At 51.2% G+C, this 12,674-nt stretch overlaps 1 protein-coding gene across 3 annotated transcripts in view; it reads right to left on the bottom strand.

Annotated features, from left to right (window-relative positions):
• GATAD2A (GATA zinc finger domain containing 2A) overlaps nucleotides 1–6,741 on the bottom strand; it is a 124,266-nt gene extending 117,525 nt beyond the window's left edge. For all 3 annotated transcript variants that reach the window (XM_025367184.1, XM_025367181.1, XM_025367186.1), the window contains exon 1: nucleotides 6,400–6,741. The gene's annotated coding sequence lies outside the window, so the exon portion shown is untranslated. The remainder of the gene's footprint in view (nucleotides 1–6,399) is intronic.
• Between the last annotated feature and the right edge of the window lie 5,933 nt (nucleotides 6,742–12,674).

Here is a 12,674-nt window from a genome sequence, read left to right as displayed (position 1 = left end):
AAAAAACTTAGCCAGGAGCAGTGGCTCATGCCTGTAATCCCAGCACTTTGGGAGGCTGAGGCAGGTGGATCACGAGGTCAGGAGTTCGAGACCAGCCTGGCCAAGATGGTGAAACCCCGTCTCTACTAAAAATACAAAAATTAGCCAGGCATGGTGGTGGGTGCCTGTAATGCCAGCTACTTGGGTGGCTGAGACAGAGAACTCCTCGAAGCCAGGAGGCAGAGGTTGCAGTGAGCCAAGATCGCACCACTGCACTCAAGCCTGTGTGACAGAGTGAGACTCCGTCTGAAAAAAAAAACACAATAAACTTGGGCTGGGCACTGTGGCTTACACCTATAATCCCAACACTTTGGGAGGCCAAAGTGAGAGAATCACTCAAACTCAGGAGTTCAAGACCAGCCTGGAAAACATAGCAAGACCCGGTCTCTACAAAAAATACAAAATTAGCCGGGCATGGTGGTGCGTGCCTGTGGTCCCAGCTACTCAAGAGGCTGAGGTGGGAGGATCACTTGAGCCCGGAAGTCAAGGCTACAGTGAGCTGTGATTGCACCACTGCACTCCAGCCTGGGTGACAGAGCACAAGACTCTGTCTCAAAAAAAAAAAAAGAAAAAGAAAGAAAAGGAAAAACTCTTATTCAAAAGACACAACAGCATAAACAAAGGCAGTCAAGTTGCAGAGAGAATGAAGTCAAACTTAATACTAGAAATCAAAAATAACACCATCCATTCATTTGGATGGAATCACTTGACACAGTAGTTATTTCCCAATTCCAAAAGAGGTCAGTTTCTTTCTTATCATCAAGATCCCACAGGGATTTAATGCCCCCAGTGCGTCTCCAACAGGAAGGAAACCCTGACTTCCCTAGCTATTTCAGTTCCATAAATCAACAGTTTTTACCGTCCAGAGTTAGAAGCTGGGCAGTGTTTGGACCCACATGCCTTTTAGACCTGCCCACCAACAGACGACCACATTACATTACATCTAATAAATGTACCTAGATCAATATCATTTCTAACTATCCAAGGTTTTTTATTGCTGTAAGGATCCTTCAAGTAAAAAAAATAAGTTTAAAAAACTTCCTGTTAGATAGAGACGTGGTGGTGGCGCCACCATCCACCAGAGTGAAGTCTGTGGCACATAAGAGACATAGCATAATTTTGAAGGGGAGAGTGATCCCTTTGAAGCTGTTTACCTTAGTTCTTATATTTTAAATATTATAAATTTTGCTCCTTTCCCATGTAATGGAATAACTGTCCTTAAAAGAATTGAAAGAAATTTAAGATTGATGGATATTTATTTGCTTCAATACCAAAGTCAGTGTATGTCTGTACATGTGTGTATGAAAGAGAAAGAAAGAAGGAGAGAAGGAGGAAGAGAGAGAGTTTATTTCCAGGAAGAAAACAAACAAACAAAAAAAACCCAAAACCCTTTCTTCAAACGTAGAAGCAGCCCACCAGGGGCCTAGCTCAGATTTTCACCCATTATTTCCTCCTGGGTTTTAGCCGTCAGGGGCAGAATGCCATCTGTTCCCATACTAGTAAGTGAAGAAGGCTGGGCCTAATTTACCAGCCATGATTCTACGGCTTTCACTAATTGTTAAGAAAAAAATCCTCTAAAAAAAAAATTTTTTTTAATGTCCTGTCCACTCCCCTCTATTCCACTGCCCCCCGACCCCTGCCCCAGCCTCTAAGCTGAGTTAGCATCTCCACAGCCCTTTGGGCCTTGGGAGCTTGAGGTGAATTCTGATCTCCTTGTGGGCACTAAGCCACACACTGGCCCTCTCAAAGTACTATTATTGTGTGGCGTCAAATGCCTTTGTACATCACTTTCCCAGTCTTTTGTCCCCAAATCTGATCTATTACAATGAAAGAACGGCTCTTCTTTCAAGGTTCTAAAGTGTAAGAACAGATCACTCACCAGGTAACTGCTGGACTCACTCACTCAAGCAGTCTCATCATATGCATATGATCCCTTAGGCATACATAGTTCATCTATTTTTTTCTTCCCACAATTCTTCAAGTTCATTATAATCTTCTATCTTGCCTGTGGTCTAATTAGAGTAATACATCTCCCTACTTGCCCTTAATTCACAAATTACCCCATTTTACAGGGGGAGACGCCAAGGCCAAGAGAAACACAAACGCCCTGCCACACAGCAAATCCATCTCACATCTGGTATCAGAACACAGAAAACTCTTGCTAAGAGACTCAGTGGGGGAGTGGGTTTTCCAAGAGACATACCAAGTTTCTTTCTCTTCGGGCATTTTTAGCCTTGGCAGAATATCAAGCGCTTTCTGGTCTGGGAGTCCAGGCCAGGACCCTAATCTCATGAGCACAACAAGCAGCCTTTACTGCACACCAACCGTGTGCCAGGAGCTGTGCTGTCTGCCTCCAGTTTATTACCTCAGATTCATTCATTCATCCATCTAGGAAGCACCTCCCATCATCAGTAAGCACCTTGACACACATTCACAGCGATGTGTTCCCTCAAATATTTAATAACATGCCAATTTTGTGCCATCACTTGTCCAAGGTCACATAACTAAGAAGGGCAGGACCAGAATCTGAACTGGGTCCTTCTGACTTCAAAGTTGTCCATTTCCTTTTTAACATTCCATCTGCTGGTCCTATAGGTTTTATTAAAAATAATAGGTCAGGCCGGGCGCGGTGGCTCAAGCCTGTAATCCCAGCACTTTGGGAGGCCGAGACGGGCGGATCACAAGGTCAGGAGATCGAGACCATCCTGGCTAACACGGTGAAACCTCGTCTCTACTAAAAAATACAAAAAACTAGCCGGGCGAGGTGGCGGGCGCCTGTAGTCCCAGCTACTCGGGAGGCTGAGGCAGGAGAATGGCGTAAACCCGGGAGGCGGAGCTTGCAGTGAGCTGAGATCTGGCCACTGCACTCCAGCCTGGGCGACAGAGCAAGACTCCATCTCAAAAAAAAAAAAAAATAATAATAATAATAATAATAATAATAGGTCAGTCGCAGTGGCTCACGCCTATAATCCCAACACCTTGGGAGGCTGAGGCGGGTGGATCACTTGAGCTCAGGAGTTCGAGACCAGCCTGGGCAACATGGTGAGACCCCCGTCTCTACCAAAAATACAAAAATACAGCCGGGTGTGGTGGCATGCGCCTGTGGTCCCAGCTACTTCAGAGGCTGAGGTAGGAGGATCACGTGAGCCAGTGGGGCAGAGGTTGCAGTAAGCCGAGATGGCGCCACTGCACTCCAACCTGAGTAACAAAATGAGACCCTGTCTCAAAAACATAAAATAAAATAGTAAATACGTGCAGGCACTTCCCTACCCTCAGGCACTTCTCTACCCTCATCTCAGTCCCAAGCTCCCCACCATCTTTCCCTTCCCCTGAGGGCAGTGCCTACAGCTGACCAGGAAGAGGCAGGAGAAGAGCAACCAAGTCTGCAGCAGCCTCCTGCCTGGACTTGACTTAGCCCAGCAGCAGAGGGCCCAGGAAAGTCTCCAAGCACTTCTCCCCAGAAGAAAATAGCTCGAGTTGAAACTTGTGTCCACATGGTCCACCGACAGATTTAGAACTCAAATTATAGCCTCGGCAGGAGTCTTCACAAAGGACTCAAATTAAGCAAGACCCAGATGGAAACGAACAGGAGAGAGACTGCCCTCAGTCAAACTGTAAAGTGAACTGCAGTTCCAGTGGAGTCAGAGGGAAGAACTTGTTGAAATGCTAAAGCAAACACTAGTGCAGCCCATACTTCAGAACTCCACTTCAGTCAAACGCTCCCCACGTTTTTAGCCTGAGACTTGTGCGTGGACACGAAGTGGTTACAAGTTACTCAGGTTTCAAACCGAGTTCATTCCTGTCCTTTGGACCATCTCTCAATGCCAGCATTCATCTACTTGGGCTCCACAGAGCTCTGCGTTTGGCAAAGCAGATAAAATTAGCTACTGAACTTGGAATCCAGGGTGGGCCATTAAAAAAAGTACATGAGATGTGTAAATGCCACGTAAAAAGTTCCTTTTGGGCCAGGCCAAAATCACCTAAAACTTACAGAAATCCTGTCCCTTGCCTCCCTTCCCCTGTTTCTGGATCTAAGGTGACCCATTTCCTGCTTCTTGCTCTGTCTTTCAAACCAAAGTGGCCTATGAACGAGGGATCCTATTTGATTGAGGGTTGAATCAGGGGATCTCGGGAGAGAAAATGCAACAGGAAGAGATAAAGGAGAGTTTTCTTCTCCTTTTTATTTTGATTTTTTTCAGCAGGGGGAGGGAAAGTTAAGTTATAGTATGCAGAGGGAGGACTGAGGGATGGGACAGGAAGTGGGTCACTCCCACAGCTTGACAGTGTGATAATGGGGATACAATGTTTCTCCCTTGTCCCATTTGTCGTCACAAAGGCGTGACAACACTGTGATGGCCCCACCACTGGAAAATTGAGTAACTAAGGTGGTCATCTAGTAGCAGCTCCTGCTCCCCCAAATCTAGCAGATCTTAGAGGGACATGAGGAAATCATGCTTTTTGCCTCTCTGTCCCCGACTTTCCCCTCCAGCCACAAAATCCTCCAGGCCCCTGGAAACCGAAATAAAAGTCCAGAGAATACCCCTAGAGTGGCAACAAAGACTGAAGGAGGGGTACATTTCTGCTCTCTTCCTCCACAGTTGGGGGAAGTGGGTGCCACAGACAGAAAGAGGAGAAGCTTCATATGAGTGTTCCAAGGATAAATAAAGAGTTTCTCCCTTAGAAAATCAGGAGGAAAGCCTCTAGTAAGAGGGAATACTCTCAGGCAAGTGGGAGGGAACCCCATGGAATTCAGACAGACCCCTCAGAGAAGTGGAGATCCAGTGTCTCCCATCAGGAGGAGGGATACTTGGAAAAGGGGAGACACACTTCAGAGATGTGAGGAGTCTACAGGAGTGGGATATTTCAAGTTAAGGGGAGATACTGGGGAACCCTCAGAAAATTGCAGTATACATAGAGTATACAAGAAATAGAAAAGTAGGATACAGGTAAAGTAGGGGTATACCTCAGATAACTAATGATCCGGTCAGATGGGCATTTCAAAGAAGTGGGGGACCCCCTCAGGAAAGTGAAGGCATTCATCAAAAAGTAGGGGGGCCAGGCGCGGTGGCTCACACCTGTAACCCCAACACTTTGGGAGGCCAAGGTGGGTGGATCGATCACCTGAGGTCAGGAGTTCGAGACCAGCCTGGCCAACATGATGAAATCCCCTCCCCACAAAAATACAAAAATTAGCCAGGCGTGGTGGTGGGTGCCTATCGTCCCAGCTACTCGGGAGGCTGAGGCAGGAGAGTCCCTTGAACCCGGGAGGCAGAGGTTGCAGTAAGCCCAGGTCATACCACTGCACTGCAGCCTAGGCGACAGAGTGAGATTTTCTGTCTCAAAAAAAATAAAATAAAGGGGGACAAGTCAGAAAAGTAGGACCACAGCTCAGAGAAGCAGGGGTGGGGAGGTTCCTACAGAGAGGTAGGGCTTCCTCCAAGAAGCTGGAATGTCTTCTTAAAAGAGGGGTCCCCCAGGGAAGAAGGGATTCCCCAGGAATCCACAAAAGGTGGGGGATCCCTCAGAGAAAGTATAGCCTAATAGAAGCAGGGGTCTCCTTAGAGGAGTGAGGATAGGGTCTTAGAGAGGCCAGGGCCCCTCAGAGAAAGGGGGGGACCCTCAGAGAGGCAGAGGGTCGCTCAGATGGAGATTCCCCTCAAAGAGGCAGGGGTCCCTCAGAGAAAGGGACTCCCCTCAGAGGCAGGGGTCCTCAGATAGGAGGGGGTCCCTCAAAGGGGTGGGTTCCTGAGAAAAGTAGAGGGACCCTCAGAGAAGAAGGGAATCCCCTCAGATAAGCGGGAATCCTCAAAGAGTTGAGGATCCCCAAAGAAGGGAGTTAGTTCCTCTCAAAGGCAGGATTCCTTAGAGAGGTGGGGGTTCCCTCCGGCAGGGGTCCTCAGAGAGGCGGGGGAGCCCCTGATAAGGGGGACTCCCTTAGAGAAGCAGCGTCGCCTAGAGAGACAGGGCTCCCCTCGGAGAGACGGGGGTTCCCTAGAGACGAGGTCCCCTAGAGAGGCGGTGATCCTCTAGAGAGGCGGGGGTCCCCTAGAGAGACGGGGTCCCCTAGAGAGGCGGGGATCCTCTAGAGAGGCAGGGAGCCTCTAGAGAGGCAGGATTCCCCTAGAGAAGCGGGGTCCCCTGCCTGGAGAGATGGGGGTCCCCAAGAGAGGCGAGGGTCCCCTAAAGAGACGGGGTCTCCTAGAGAGGCGGGGGGCCCCAGAGCAGGAGGCTCCCCTGAGAGGGAGGTCCTGTGGAGAAGAGAGTCCGCTCGGCGAAGGTAGTGCGGGAGAAGCGGAAGCCCCAGAGAGCCCGGGGCACCGGAAGCCGGGGACCCGCCAGCGGCGCCTGCCCCTTACTCACCGAAGTTGCTCGGCGCCCTCGCCGACGGCGGCCGGGACACGGGACGGCCTCGGGCAGCGCAGTCCGGTCAGGTCCTGTGGCGTCCCGCGGAGGCGACTCCCTCAGGTGGCGCCCGCGGCGGCTGCGGCGGCTGCGGCAGCGGCGACAGGACAGACGACCGACCGACCGACTGCGCGGGCGGCGCGGGGCGCGCTCGGGCGGCGGGGGTGCGCGTGCGCGCGCCGGGGCGCTGACCCCGGGCGGGAGGAGCCGCCGCGCCGCGCTCAGAGCCGCCGCTCGGTCTCGCGGCTCAGACTCACACTGAAATTGCCCGCTTCACAGCCCGGCTTCCCCGGTTGCTAGGCAGATTTCGCCTCGCATACTTCCGGGTTGAGGCGCGTCTCTCCGAGTGAAGGCGCCACAAGCCAATGAGGTCCAGACAGGACTCTCAGGACCCGCACCCCATAGAAGGTGTGGCCAGCCTCATGACAGACAGCGCATGACGACCAATGAGCGCGCGGGCCGGCTGGTTCTCGGGATCGCGCCGCCGGCCGGGGCGGGTCCGAAGAGGCGGGACGGAATGACTGACAGGCATCCTGCCAATGGTAGATGGGAGCGGGCCGCAGAGCCACTGAAGGCCATGCAAGGGCGGGACTTAAACTTCGGGGCGGGACCCCCGCGAGGGGCGGGGCCTAGGGGGACGCGTCAATTCGTGGCCCGCTCGCTGGGACCCCGGAGGGCGGATCGCTTGGGCCACCCGGCGGCCGGCAACTGGCTGGGCAGGGGGTTCCCCGCAGTGCTCTGCAGGGGCGCCCCACCCATAATGCACCGGAGGCGGCCTGGGCCTGGCGGGCGTGGGGCGGCTACGCAGGGCTGCGGGCGGCGCCTCTGAGGAGCCCGGGCGCGTCGTGGCCTGGCAATGTTTCTAAGGGGCTCTGGTGGCCCCGCGCTCTTTCTGCCTCGTCTTGTGCTTCGACCCTCTCTATTCAGGAGAATCTTGGAGATTCTGAGAAGACTCAGCTTCAGGATTCTTTTCCCTGGCCCCCGTTCTGAGGAGGATCTTCGGGAATCTGCCCCGACCCCTCTTCTGAGAGAGTTTGGGGGGTTCCTTGCCCTGCCCGCTTTTCTGAGGACAATTGCCGGGATCACGATTATGTTGTAGATTCGGGCCCCTAGCTCTGTTCCCTAAGAAAACATGGGAGTTCGGGATCCCTTAGGAGCATTTGGGGAATCCAGGGTCCACCGCCTTTTCCGAGGAGTATTTGGGGCACATCCACTCCTTTTCTAAGTACTCTTGGGGGCCGCTCTCCCTGTTCCTCCTTTATCTGAGGAAAGTGGGGACTGGGCGCCCCCCTCCACCTTCGTTTCTGAAGATAACTTGGGGATTTTCTGCCTCCCCTGTCCTCTCACTCCACGAGGAATTTGAGACTTCAAGCACCCCGCCTCTCTCCAGAGGAGGATTGCAGCAGATGGGCGCCCCTCACCCCTTTACTAAGGAAATAAGGCAGGGCCCGGTGGCTCACGCCTGGAATCCCAGCACTTTGGAAGGTCAAGGCTGGAGGATCGATTGAGCCCAGGAGTTTCAGACCAGCCTGGGCAACGTGGCAAAACCCCGTCTCTACAAAAATTAAAATCCAAATTAAAAAATTAGCGGGGGTGGTGGCGCACACCTGTAGTCCCAGCTACTCCGGAGGCTGAGGTGGGAGGATCGCCTGAGCCGGGAGGTCGAGGCTGGGCGACAGAGCGAGACCCTGTCTCAAAAAAAAGAAAAAGGAAAGAAAGTTACCGGGCACGGTGGCTGACGCTTGTATCTCAGCACTTTGAGAAGCCAAGGTGGGCAGATCACCTGAGGTCAGGAGTTCGAGACCAGCCTGGCTAAGATGGTGAAACCCTGTCTCTACTAAAAATACAAAAATTAGCCGAGCGTGGTAGTGGGCGCCTGTAGTCACAGCTATTCGGGAGGCTGAGGTAGGAGAATCCCTTGAACCTGGGAGACAGAGATTGCAGTGAGCCAAGATCCGCCACTGCACTCCAGCCTGGATGACAGTGAGACTCCGTCTCAAAAAGAAAGAAAGAAAGAAAAAGAAAAGAAATGCCAGGGAGTTGTGCTCCATGTGCTTTTCTAAGCAGAATCTGAGTGTGGAAAGAAAGGTTCCCCTTTTCCCGAAACTTCGACTTTCTGACGCCTCCGCCCTAGGACATTGCAGGGAGTCAGACGTTTTTAGAAAAGCAACCCAGGCTGGGCGCGGTGGCTCACGCCTGTAATCCCAGCACTTTGGGAGGCTGAGTCAGGCGGATCACGAGGCCAAGAGATCGAGACCATCCTGGCTAACACAGTGAAACCCCATATCTACTAAAAATACAAAAACTTAGCCGAGTGTGGTGGCGGGTGCCTGTAGTCCCAGCTCCTGGGGAGGCTGAGACAGGAGAATGGCGTGAACTCGGGAGGCGGAGCTTGCAGTGAGCGGAGATCTCGCCACTGCACTCCAGCCTGGGTGAGAGCCAGACTCCCTTTCAAAAACAAAAAGAAAGAAAAGCAACCCATTTTGCCCCCCTTTCCGTTTTTGTTTTTTGTTTTTGTTTTTCTGGGTTTTTTTCTTTGACACGGAGTCTCACTCTGTTGTGCAGTGGCACTATCTTGCAGTCTCCACCTCCCGGGTTCAAGCCATTCTCCTGCCTCAGCCTCCGGAGTAGCTGGGATTACAGGCGCCCGCCACCACACCCAGCTAATTTTTGTATTTTTAGTAGAGATGGGGTTTCACCATGTTGGCCACGCTGGTCTCAAACTCCTGACCTCAAGTGATCCACCTGCCTCGGCCTCTCAAAGTGCTGAGATTATAGGTGTGAGCCACCGCACCCGGCCTCCCCGTCTTTTTGAGGAGAATTTTTTCCATGCAGCTCTCCACTCTTTCCCAAGGAACACGTGGCCCTTCCCAAATCTGGCCCCTTCGCCTCTTCAGCCCTGCAGTTTCCTTCTCTGCTAGGTAAGATCCTTCTAATAAGAGTTCCTGCTTCACAATCACCCCTAGATAAAATCAGTCAACCCAAACTCTTGAAGAATCACCTCAGCCTGGGAGGTCAAGGCTGCAGTGAGCCATGATGGCACCACTGCACTCCAGCCTAGGTGACACAGAGACCCTGTCTTTAAAAAAAAAAAAAAGTCACCTCAAACTCTGAGAAGCAAGAGTGTCATATTTTTTTTTCTTTTTGTTTGTTTGTTTTTTGAGACAGGATTTTGCCCAGGCTGCAGTATAGTGGCAAGATCATGATGGAACCTCCATTCCTTGATCTTAGGTGATCCTCCTGACTCAGCCCTTGAGTACCTGGTACCACAAGTGCATGCCACAAGACTGAAGTTTTGTTTTGTTTTGTTTTGTTTTTGTGAGATGGAGTCTTGCTCTGTCCTCCAGACTGGAGTGCAATGGGGTGATCTTGGCTCACTGCAACCTCCGCCTCCCAGGTTCAAGTGATTCTCCTGCCTCAGCCTCCTGAGTAGCTGGGATTACAGGCACGCGCCACCACGTCTGGGTAATTTTTGTATTTTCAGTAGAGATGGGTTTCCGCCATGTTGGCCAGGCTGGTCTCAAACTCCTGACCTCGTGATCTGCCCGCCTCAGCCTCCTAAAGTGCTGGAATTACAGGTGTGAGCCACCGCACCTGGCAACCTAAGTTTTTGCATTTTTAAAACATTTTAAAACAGAAGGTCTCCTTCTGTTGCCCGGGCTGGTCTCAAACTCCTGACCTCAAGCAATTCTCCTGCCTTGTCCTCCCAATGTGGCAGAATTACCTTCCAATGTGCTAGAATTACAGGTGTGAGTCACCATGCCCAGCACCAACAGTGTTTGCACCTCTGCTGAAGCATGAAGCATGTACTGTGGCCTACCAGGGGTCAGGGCCTTCACTTCTGTCTTCCCCCACTTGATTCTGAACTTCTTGCCTCATTTCCCCTCCAAAGAACCCAGCTTTGTCCTTAGTAGGCAATCCCATTGAATGAAAGGAGTGAAGAAGGCTGTAATGAATGAGAAAGACCTGCAGCACTGATGATTCAATATGGCAAACTTCTTTTTGAGAGACAGGGTCTTGCTGTGTTGCCCAGGTTGGACTCAAACTCCTGAGCTCAAGCAATCCTCCTGCCTCAGCCTCCCAAGTAGCTGGTACTGTGGTCGAAGGCTACTGTGACTGGCATGTCAAACTTTTATTGCCCTTATTTTGTACACATAAGTGTCCAAGGTGCAAAGATGTCTGAATTATACGCTGGAACTTGTGAGTAAAAATAAATGCAATAAAGGGAAATAGGCTTGTTATACCAAGCAGAATGTTATACCGAAGAGGTACCAAGAAACTGTTGTAGGAATGCAGAGGAGGAAGTGATTAAATGAGATAATGGATGTGAAAGTGCTTTGTAAACCATGAAACAGTATACCCAGTAGAAAAGATGATTATTATTGTTACAAGTGCGCTGATGTTCCTGGAAGAAAAGTAAAGAATAAATTCAGTCACAATGATGGGAGGTTGGCAGGGAGCCCTGTGGGGCCTGACTCCTGAGCAAGCTCAACCTGTCCCCAAGTGGCAAGGCTGATAGAGTCCTTGGCTAGGGAAAGAAGCCATTGTAAACATGAAGACAAGCTGTTCCCAGAACACCTTCTGTGCACCTCTGTCATAGTACTTACCACATCCTGCAAGTATCTGAGGCAGTCCAGGTGGACAATAAACACTTGGACTTTGGAGGCTGGCCCAGCTGGGGTCGAACCCATACCTGCCAATCCCTACAGAGGCCAGTTACTTTCTTCACCATATAAGAAATCAGGGCTAGGCTGGGCGCAGTGGCTCATGCCCGTAATCCCAGCACTTTGGGAGACTGAGGTGGGCGGATCATGAGGTCAGGAGATCGAGACCATCCTGGCTAACATGGTGAAACCCCGTCTACCAAAAACACAAAAAATTAGCTGGGCATTGTGGCAGGTGCCTGTAGTCCCAGCTACTCGGCAGGAGAATGGAGTGAACCCGGGAGGCGGAGGTTGCAGTGAGTCGAGATCGCACCGCTACACTCCAGTCTGGGTGACAAAGCGAGACTCCATCTCAAAAAAAAAAAAACAACAAAACAAAACAGAAATCAGGGCTCGTACCTGCAGTTGTACCACTTTGGAAGGCCAGGGTGGAAGAATTGAGCACAGGAATTTGAGACTCACCTGGGCAACATATCAAGACCCCTTCTCTACAAAAAAAAAAAAAAAAATTAGCCGCCAGGCACAGTGGTTCACACCTGTAATCCTGACACTTTGGAGGCAGAGGTGGGTGGATCACCTGAGGTCAGATCGAGACCAGCCTGACCAACAAGGTGAAACCCCCGTCTCTACTAAAAATACAAAAATTAGCCAGGGATGGCTATAATCCCAGCTACTCGGGAGGAGGCAGGCAGTATCACCTAAGGTTGGGAATTCGAGATCAGGCTGACTAACATGGAGAAACCCCATCTCTGCTAAAAATACAAAATTAGCTGAGTGTGGTGGCATATGCCTGTAATCCCAGCTACTCGGGAGGTTGAGAATCCCAACTACCCTGGAGGTTTTAGTGAGCCGAGATCATGCCATTGCACTCCAGCATGGGCAACAAGAGTGAAACTCCATCTCAAAAAAAAAAAAAAAAAAAAAGATCCAGGCATAAAATACAAGTAGGATGGCCGGCCGTGGTGTTTCATGTCTGTAGTCCCAGCACTTTGGGAAGCTGAGGCGGGCAGATCACGAGGTCAGTAAATCGAGACCATCCTGGTTAACACGGTGAAACCCCGTCTCTACTAAAAATACAAAAAATTGGCCGGGCGCGGTGGCTCAAGCCTGTAATCCCAGCACTTTGGGAGGCCGAGACGGGCGGATCACGAGGTCAAGAGATCGACACCACCCTGGCTAACACGGTGAAACCCCGTCTCTACTAAAAAATACAAAAACTAGCTGGGCGAGGTGGCGGGCGCCTGTAGTCCCAGCTACTCGGGAGGCTGAGGCAGGAGAATGGCGTGAACCCGGGAGGCGGAGCTTGCAGTGAGCTGAGATCCGGCCACTGCACTCCAGCCCGGCCGACAGAGCGAGACTCCGTCTCAAAAAAAAAAAAAAAAAAAATACAAAAAATTTAGCCAGGAGTCCTGGCAGGTGCCTGTAGTCCCAGCTACTCGGGAGGCTGAGGCAGGAGAATGGCTTGAACCTGGGAGGCGGAGCTTGCAGTGAGCCGAGACCACGCCCCTGCACTCCAGCCTGGGTGACAGAGAGCGACTTCGTCTCAAAAAAAAAAAAAAAAAAAAAAAA

Source organism: Theropithecus gelada, chromosome 19, assembly GCF_003255815.1.
Source record: "Theropithecus gelada isolate Dixy chromosome 19, Tgel_1.0, whole genome shotgun sequence".
Classification (NCBI taxonomy): domain Eukaryota; kingdom Metazoa; phylum Chordata; class Mammalia; order Primates; family Cercopithecidae; genus Theropithecus; species Theropithecus gelada.
The sequence above is the reverse complement of the archived record's forward strand: the minus strand, read 5'-3'. Positions and strand labels throughout refer to the sequence as shown.